Below are 9,930 nucleotides of genomic sequence, written 5' to 3' on the forward strand. Positions count from 1 at the left end.
TGAAATAAACTTCAATTTAATGACATGGGCATATATGAACATAATTTAGAAACTACAAAATGAAAAAAAAAGTCTACCGGAAGCCATAATAGTAGTATTCATGTTAGATTTTGAAATGTGACATTCTTGACAGTTTTTCATTCAATATATGGAAAAACTACAAAACGGTGTTTAATTCAATATGTTAACATTATTCAGCAGGTTTCGTTTGACTTTATCAAGCAAAATGAGTTCATTCTATAGGGTGGTGATGCAAAACTTTTGGCCAGAACTGTACAGTTAAACATAGAGATGGTTTGATCATGATATGGGGGTGTTTCAATAGTTTAGGGACTGGAGACTTCCATGTGATTGAAGATCAAACGAATGCAGCCCTGTATCAACACATTCTACATGGTACAAGGATGCCACCTGCTCTTAAGCTCACAGTTTATCTTCCAACACAGCAACGACCCAAAGCATACAGCTAAGTCAACGCTGGAATTCTAGATGAAAAAATCTCAATCCAATAGAAATGCTTTGGACTGATCTGAAAGAAAGCATTGTGTATCCAATCTGTCTGAGCTGAAGGGAGTATGCATACAGAATGGACCCAGATTTCACCAACAAGATGGAACATACTGGTTAAGAAAGATCATCGACGACTGAGAGCTGTAATCAATGCTAAAGGAGGACACTCTAAATACTAAAGCAGGGGGTTGAATGAAACGTGTTTGTTTTTTGTTTCAGTAATAACTAGTTCAAGTTTACTACATGCTTGTCTTTAAGCTGTTACCTTGAATGATGGTGCAATAAGCACAGGGTGCGACTGCATTTGAGAATGTCTGGTATCTGCTTTGTAAGACTTTTCTGCTTGTGAGCTAAAACTGCTTAGAATTTCTATTGCAGCTATTTGTAAATGTTTTAAAAAGTGCATTTATATGCTATAGATTGTATTTTACATCATTAAAAACCGCAGCATTCCAAAACCATCATGCATTCATATGTGAGATCAGAAACGTTTACGCTTGGATCATTCTTGGACGCTGCTCACTAACCCGCTAAATACGGAATTCATTTTTCCTTTTGAAAAAATTTTGAACGCGAGCTGTATTTATGTCATTTGATTAGTACCAGATATTAAAATAATAATACACGTTTTCTAAAACGTGTGTTTCTTTCAAAACTGCACATCTGAGACCTGTTTGACTGGTCTGTGCTTGATGTTCTCTCTCTCTCTCTCTTACCTTTGCTAGCCAGGACTTGGGTTTCAGCATTGCTTTATGTCTCTTAATCGCCTCCATAGTCTCTTCTGACCTGGGGAACGCATTACAAAGCCTTGGTTAGCACTCCATTGAAGGGGAGACAGGGATAGGGTTGGGGTTGGGAGTTGGAGGTTGGGTTGGGGGTTGGGGATAGGGTTGTTATTGGGGTTGGGGATAGGGTTGTTATTGGGGTTGGGGTTGTTATTGGAGTTGGGGTTGGGTTTGAGGTTGGGGGTTGGGGTTGGGTTTGAGGTTGGGGGTTGGGGTTGGGGTTGGGTTTGAGGTTGGGGGTTGGGGTTGGGGTTGAGGTTGGGGTTGGGGTTGGGGGTTGGAGTTGGGGCTGGGGTTGGGTTGGGGTTGGGTTTGAGGTTGGGGGTTGGGGTTGGGGTTGAGGTTGGGGTTGGGGTTGGGGTTGGGGTTGGGTTTGAGGTTGGGGGTTGGGGTTGGGTTTGAGGTTGGGGGTTGGGGTTGGGGTTGGGGTTGGGGTTGGGGTTGAGGTTGGGGTTGGGGTTGGGGGTTGGGGTGGGGCTGGGGTTGGGTTGGGTTTGGGGTTGGGTTTGAGGTTGGGGGTTGGGGTTGGGGTTGAGGTTGGGGTTGGGGTTGGGGTTGGGGTTGGGTTTGAGGTTGGGGGTTGGGGTTGGGGTTGGGGTTTGGGGATGGGGTTGGGGTTGGGGTTGAGGTTAGGGGTTGGGATTGAGTTTGGGGTTGTGGTTGGGGTTGGGGTTGAGGTTAGGGGTGTGTTTGAAGCTCCGCTGTTCTGTAACCCCAGTAATCCCTGGCAAGACTTACCTGGCCGCCCGATCCCAATGTTCTCCAGGTCCGCCGGCTCCACATAGTCAAAGTGCGCCAGCCGGGTCACGTTGAGCTCGTCGCGGATTCGAGGGAAAAACTGCTCCAGATGCACCTCGGAGAGGAGCTGGAGCAACCAATCAGTGGACTGGTCACGAAGCATGACAGAACCAGCCCTGAGAGAAGAGAGGGAGAGGAGAGGAGAGGAGAGGGAGAGGAGAGGGAGGAGTGGAGAGGGGGGATAAAGGAGGGAGGGAGGGAGAGAGTAGGGGTTGAAAATCATTGTACTGCTTTTTTTAATTAATAAAAGTGGGTGAGAAATTAATTGAATTGTGTAGCTTATTTATTGTACCTTTAATGGGGATAAAAAAAATGAAATGCTTCATCAGAATTTGATAAGTTCTGGTTATATGCAAAAGTGTGGCAAACACAGGGACAGATGCATGGACAGACAGACAGACAGACAGAAATCGGATATTCTCAACAACATTTTTTTAAAACTTCTTCCCCTTTTCATTCCCTTAGCGCATGTCAGTTGGAATGTCTATTATGATGTCACAGTGGTAGCCAATAGCAACCTATTATCACACATGGGATGTTTGGTTTACGTAACCGAAGACGACAACGCGATTAATCACATCAACGGTATGACCTCCAGCGTTAGAAAACCCTTTGCAACCTTTGTGTACCCTTTCAGCTTATTTTTCTGTATCAGTAACATTCAAAATGAGAGCGATCGGTATGAGGAAAAAAAAGACCGTGATTTATATTAACAGTGCAGATTGAGAAATTGTTATTAATGAGTCATTCAGCAGACGCTTTTATCCAAAGCGCCTTAAGGAGAGTTAAGTATGCTTCATCAACAACTGCTGCAGAGTCACGTAGTCTCTCATTTTCATACAGGGCGAGCTCATATTATTATTATTATTATTATTATTATTGTTATTTATTTTCTTAGCAGACGCCCTTATCCACGCCGACTTACAATTGTTACAAGATATCACATTAGTTTTACATACAATTACCCATTTATACAGCTGGGTTTTTACTGGAGCAATCTAGGTAAAGTACCTTGCTCAAGGGTACAGCAGCGGTGTCCCCCACCTGGGATTGAACCCACGACCCTCCGGTCAAGAGTCCAGAGCCCTAACCACTACTCCACACTGCTGCCCTATGGGGATGGACCGGATTAAAAAAAAATTTAACGACGTAAAATATAAGTGTAGGATTTGGTGGTAATTTAATATGTTAACAAGGTAACATTATTCAGCAGGTTTCATTCCACTTTATGAAGCAAAATGAGTTCATTCTATAGGGGGATGCAAAACTTTTGGCTTACTATCCGCTCCGCACCGGGATCTCATTATTAGTGTAGATAATATAAATTAATAAAACTTTGGCACTGCTCATGAGATCTGCTGGGAAATAGCAGTGACTTTCTCCACAACGGGTTTATAATAATTATTAATCATCTCTTAAATGGTGTCCTCTCCTGTCGGGTTTGTCACAAACTGCCGGTAACCTGCTCCCCCCCGGGCTAAAAAGCATCTCTCCAGCTGTGATACACCGAGTCTGACTAACACCAAAACTCTGAACGAGAGGCGAGGTTTCTGAGACGTGAGATTAAAAAAAAACCAAAACAAAATTCGAAGGAAGGGAGGAACTGCGAAAAAAGCAAAACAATATTTCACAGACAAAAGCAAAGTACAAGATTATGTAAGCTGGGAATTTTGAAAATGGATCTCATTACGTGCCATTGTCCTTTGTCTGAGGACAGCCTCTTTGTTTTGAAGCGTTTCTACCTGTAGTTACATGTTCTCCTTAACGATATGCTAACTTAGGCCTGCCCTAATTTTGTTAACCGCAAACGGATGCGTCATGTATCAATCAATGTCTCTGTGAGTCGCCTTGGATAAAAGCGTCTGCTAAAATAATAATAATAATAATAATAATTATTATTAAATAAAAATACAGCTGTTGTGTTGTGAATTTTTCAATGGAAATGTAATGTGGTTCCCTACTTTGCTGGCAAAGAACTTCATCAGTCCGTGTGTCATCATCATGCATCATGAGATATTAAAAGCCCGTGTTTGATGTTTGGCGCTGTACTGTTTATTTTTTGTTTTGTTTTTTTCTTAACCAATAAATCAGCGGTCCAGCTCCTGACTGGTTTCAGAATGCTTGTCTTGGGTGAGGTGAAGTATTATAGACGTGTAAAGTCAATACGCCCTACACCAAAATAAATACAAGCTGGTGAAAATGTGTTTATTTAATGGCTAGAAAGAACGATATACAATGAACCCAAAATAACATAAGTACTGACGTATATCCAAACCCTTCGCAATAAAAACGCGGTCATTTTTAAATGTGTAACAGGGGCGGAGAGATGGAACCAGCGACCCTGCGCACCGCAAGCAAGCGTCTTAACCCAAAGAGCCGGTGTTGTGCGACACTATGTGTATTAATAAATGAACAATGTGCAATACATTGTATAAACGTATTGATTTTTTTTATATTTGAATTGTTTTACATTCTTTGTTTTTGAAGACATCGTACCGCCAATTAGTGCGTTAGCCTCTGTTACATGTGTCTGTGGCAGGCATCTAGCACTGAAGAGCAGCTCCTGAACTCAGACGAAAGCACCTTAGCACAGACTTATAAACATTAATTGCAATGAGCCTTAGAAGAGTTTCCCATAGTAAAAGCACAGCAAAGTGTAATAAAGCATAGGGAAGCATTGTAAAGCACAGAGAGGTCTGGTAAAGCATAGGGAAGCATTGTAAAGCACAGAGAGGTCTGGTAAAGCATAGGGAAGCATTGTAAAGCACAGAGAGGTCTGGTAAAGCATAGGGAAGCATTGTAAAGTGCAGAGAGGTATGGTGAAGCATAGGGAAGCATTGTAAAGCACTGAGAGGTCTGGTAAAGCATAGGGAAGCATTGTAAAGCACAGAGAGGTATGGTAAAGCATAGGGAAGCATTGTAAAGCACAGAGAGGTCTGGTAAAGCATAGGGAAGCATTGTAAAGCACAGAGAGGTCTGGTAAAGCATAGGGAAGCATTGTAAAGCACAGAGAGGTCCGGTAAAGCATATTAAAAAGCAAACCATAGTAAACTAACTCTTTTAAAGGTTTGTCATAGCGGAAGCATGGTAAAGCACAGAGAGGCATGGCGAAGCATAAAACCAAGCCACGGTAAACTGTGGGAACTAACTGTAAATTTAAATGGGTACACTAGATAGGAATTATATAGATGGTTCACACTAAAGAACAAAGGTACATTTGAACAAGGAAGCAATTGCACAGGCTGGGAGTACTGCTGTGAACATGTCTGTTTAGTTAATTCCATAATTGCCAACGTCATTATAAATCATACAGTCATTAACGGCTCAGTATATGAGCTCAGTTTTCATGTGGTATAACAATAACTGTATGTGGGTGTGGTTCTTGCAAATCAAAATTATTACTGACAGGAAGATGTAAATTCTGTTCATATGCCAGTAATTGTCTTTGTTAATTACAATGTCAATCCCGTAACTCAGTCTGAAGCAGCTTTTCCACTGTGAAAATCACCGAGTCTGACAATCCGGGAAGCCCTTCTCCAGATTATTATTATTATTATTATTATTTATTTATTTCTTAGCAGATGCCCTTCTCCAGGGTGACTTACAATTGTTCCAAGATATCACATTATTTTTACATACAGTTACCCATTTATACAGCTGGGTTTTTACTGGAGCAATCTAGGTAAAGTACCTTGCTCAAGGGTACAGCAGCAGTGTCCCCCACCTGGGATTGAACCCATGACCCTCCGGTCAAGAGTCCAGAGCCCTAACCACTACTCCACACTGCTGCCCATATCTGTCTGTCTGTCTGTCTGTATCCATAACAGTAGTATTTCATGTTAGATTTGGAAATGTCACATTTTTCAATTTTTGTCAGTTTTTCGTGAACTACAAATAATTCAATATGTTTAACATTATTCAGAAGGTTTAATTCGACTATATGAAGCAAAATGAGCTCATTCTATAGGCTGATGCAAAACATTTGCCAAGAGCTGTACATGCACAAATGAGTGGAGCGTGATACACAAGATCGCCTGCACGATGTCTAAGCTTAAAGCAAAGAAGCTGGACAGTCTAGTTTGTAATGAACCTGAATGCTGGACTCACAGCAACAGAGACGTGCAGGTGACCTGCAGCTCTGATAAAGGTCAGACTTGAAAGACGCTTGAGGCTGGATTTGATCATACCCTGATAAGAGATGGCTGGGTGTTTCAAACAGTTTGACGTCATTGGAGATGCATCAACCACCTTAGCTAATCCTCGAAGTTTCCGCGGGCAAAGAAGAATGATCTAATACAATCCAGCTTATTAGGACTGATCAAGGCAAACTAACCCTTAGAAAGGTTTCCCACAGTAAAAGCATAGCAAAGTGTAATAAAGCACAGTGAAAGCATGTGTGTTTTTAAAATGCTTTACCATACCACTCTGTGCTTTATAATGCCTCCCTATGCTTTACCAAACCTCTCTGTGCTTTACAATGCCTCCCTATGCTTTACCAGACCTCTCTGTGCTTTACAATGCTTCCCTATGCTTTACCAGACCTCTCTGTGTTTTACAATGCCTCCCTATGCTTTACCAGACCTCTCTGTGCTTTACAATGCTTCCCTATGCTTTACCATACCTCTCTGTGCTTTACAATGCTTCCCTGTGCTTTACAATGCTTCCCTATGCTTTACCAGACCTCTCTGTGTTTTACAATGCTTCCCTATGCTTTACCAGACCTCTCTGTGCTTTACAATGCTTCCCTATGCTTTACCAGACCTCTCTGTGCTTTACAATGCTTCCCTATGCTTTACCAGACCTCTCTGTGTTTTATTGCACTGTTCTGTGCTTTTACTATGGGAAACTTTTATAAAGGCAGGCACATGGTCTTAGATTTGAAATGATTAGCTTTCATGCAGTATGAAAAGTGCCCCTCCAGCACATACTGTCCACTGTGCTCGGTACAGCCACACAATCCTAACGACACAAACAAAACCCCAAACAACTTACCTGGAACCCAAAGAAACAGCAATTCAGGGGTGAAAACGGGTCCTTCCTTAAAAAGTAGATACAAAAGTAGATGGGAAACAAACAAAAAAATATATATTTAAATGTATATTAGTCTGGTTCTTCAGAGGAAGAAAGAAATAAGAACCAGGCAGCAACTCTCAGCTTTTAAAAAAAAAAACTTTGTCTCCTTTTTCTCAGTTTGTCTTCCTGGTCTCCTCTCTCTCTCCTTCACCTTTGGTTTTCATTCCCTCCTCCCTCCTCCCTCCTCCCTCCCTTCCTTCAGGTAGCTAATCCTGTCTCTCTCTCTCTCTTTAACCCTCCCCCTCTCTGCTCTAGCCTTCATGTACAAATACTGAGTCTGTGTGTCAGTTGAAATTTGAAATACCTGAAGCAATTACCATGGTTTCACTTCCTGTGTTACAGTTAATAGTATCCCCTTACCACTAGAGAAAATCCACAGATGTTTTTAGAGATTATTATGTGGATGTTAGTGTATAAAGCCTTCATCATTACAAGGATTAGGATCAAGTGTTGACTCCAGTCTTTAATTAACTCCTATGTTTTTCAAAGTGTTTTCAATAACGCTGATGGTAAAGCAGAGGCAAGCATTGTAAAGAATAGCGAGGTATGGAGGTAAAGCATATTAAAAAACATGGCAAATCAGGGTAAACTATGGGAAATAGGGAAAAGCACCTGCAGCGATATCGTGGTAAACATTTCTAAGGGACTCTCCCAGCAGTGTTTGCAATATTCAGTGTGCTCCTCCCCTCTCTGTCTCTGCCTGCCCCAGTGAGAACTGGTTAGACTTGTTTTCGTTTGCAGTTCCTAGCAGCCTGGAAGCTTGCTTGACTGACAATGGAATCTGTTTACGTTTTTTGTAAAGAATGACTTCTTTGACGTCTGTCACCTTGTGTGTCTCAGATTTAGTAAAAACAGGGCTGCAAATAGTTTTGAAAATTGATGCTGAACTGTTTTGAAAGTTTAACACCAGAGAGCTTACCTGGGGCTAAATTATCAAACCCGCCCTACTCACTAGACTGTATTGAATTAGCTGGCTGTCAGATCCCCAGTACAGCACTGAGTTCTCTATACTAGACTGTATTGAATTAGCTGGCTCTCAGATCCCCAGTACAGCACTGAGTTCTCTATACTAGACTGTATTGAATTAGCTGGCTCTCAGATCCCCAGTACAGCACTGAGTTCTCTATACTAGAGTGTATTGAATTAGCTGGCTCTCAGATCTACAGTACAGCACGGAGTTCTCTATACTAGACTGTATTGAATTAGCTGGCTCTCAGATCCCCAGTACAGCACTGAGTTCTCTATACTAGACTGTATTGAATTAGCTGGCTCTCAGATCCCCAGTACAGCACTGAGTTCTCTATACTAGACTGTATTGAATTAGCTGGCTCTCAGATCCCCAGTACAGCACTGAGTTCTCTACACTAGACTGTACTGAATTAGCTGGCTCTCGGATCCTCAGTACAGACAGCAAATTCAGTACAATTTGGGCAGCAGTGTGGAGAAGTGGTTAGGGGCTCTGGACTCTTGACCGGAGGGTCGTGGGTTCAATCCCAGGTGGGGGATACTGCTGCTGTGCCCTTGAGCAAGGTACTTTACCTAGATTGCTCCACTAAAAACCCAACTGTATAAATGGGTAAATGTATGTAAAAAATAATGTGATATCTTGTAAGAATTGTAAGTCGCCCTGGATAAGGGTGTCTGCTAAGAAATAAATAATAATAATTTAGCATAGAAACTTTAGTTTTCTTTCAGAACAAGTGCCCTCTCCTGGTAGCAGGTGTGCATTGCACATTAGTTGAAAAGGTACAGTGTTGATCAGTCTGTGTGTTCTGATCATTTCCACACACCCGCATGCTGTCGTCATATGCAATGCAAAGTACACAGTACACGTGTTTCCCTGCTTCATGTCGGTGTGTTTCTGTGCCGTTTATACCATTTCTGTGGGTGTAACAAAGTGCTTGTGGCACTTCGAATGAATCTCAAAAAGTCGATAACTAAATCAGTCTTATTGCAGGGTCAGGTGTATATTTAATGGTCTACAGTATTTTAGAATCAGGATATTTTGGGGTGAAAGTTTGTTTAACTTCAAAGAGCCACAGGATGTTTATAAACTGGACACACTGTTTTAATTAAGGGCTGCAGCAGGGCACAGCAGGGTACAGCAGGGTATAGCAGGGTATAGCAGGGTATAACGGCACAGCAGGGTATAGCAGGGTACAGCAGGGTATAGCAGGGCACAGCAGGGTACAGCAGGGTACAGCAGGGTATAACAGGGCACAGCAGGGTACAGCAGGGTACAGCAGGGTATAGCAGGGTATAACAGGGCACAGCAGGGTACAGCAGGGTATAGCAGGGTACAGCAGGGTATAACAGGGCACAGCAGGGTACAGCAGGGTATAGCAGGGTACAGCAGGGTATAGCAGGGTATAACAGGGCACAGCAGGGTACAGCAGGGTATATCAGGGTACAGCAGGGTATAGAAGGGTACAGCAGGGTATAACAGGGCACAGCAGGGTACAGCGGGATACAGCAGGGTATATCAGGGTACAGCAGGGTATAGCAGGGTACAGCAGGGTATAACAGGGCACAGCAGGGTATAGCAGGGTACATCAGGGTACAGCAGGGTATAGCAGGGTACAGCAGGGTATAACAGGGCACAGCAGGGTACAGCAGGGTATAGCAGGGTACAGCAGGGTATAGCAGGGTATAACAGGGCACAGAGGGGTACAGCAGGGTATAGCAGGGTATACAGGGGATAGCAGTTCTGCAGGTTTACTCACAGTGACTACACACAGCACTCTTCTAACACATCAACCCTATC

At 42.7% G+C, this 9,930-nt stretch overlaps 1 long non-coding RNA gene across 1 annotated transcript; it reads right to left on the reverse strand.

Moving 5' to 3' along the window:
• Nucleotides 1-1,279: 1,279 nt before the first annotated feature.
• LOC131721260 (uncharacterized) lies at nucleotides 1,280-7,302 on the reverse strand. Its single transcript, XR_009319915.1, has 3 exons — nucleotides 7,086-7,302; nucleotides 2,034-2,209; nucleotides 1,280-1,296 (listed from the first exon to the last, which is right to left on the reverse strand). It is a non-coding gene; the product is annotated as an uncharacterized LOC131721260 (long non-coding RNA).
• Between the last annotated feature and the right edge of the window lie 2,628 nt (nucleotides 7,303-9,930).

This window comes from Acipenser ruthenus, chromosome 48 (assembly GCF_902713425.1).
Source record: "Acipenser ruthenus chromosome 48, fAciRut3.2 maternal haplotype, whole genome shotgun sequence".
NCBI lineage: Eukaryota > Metazoa > Chordata > Actinopteri > Acipenseriformes > Acipenseridae > Acipenser > Acipenser ruthenus.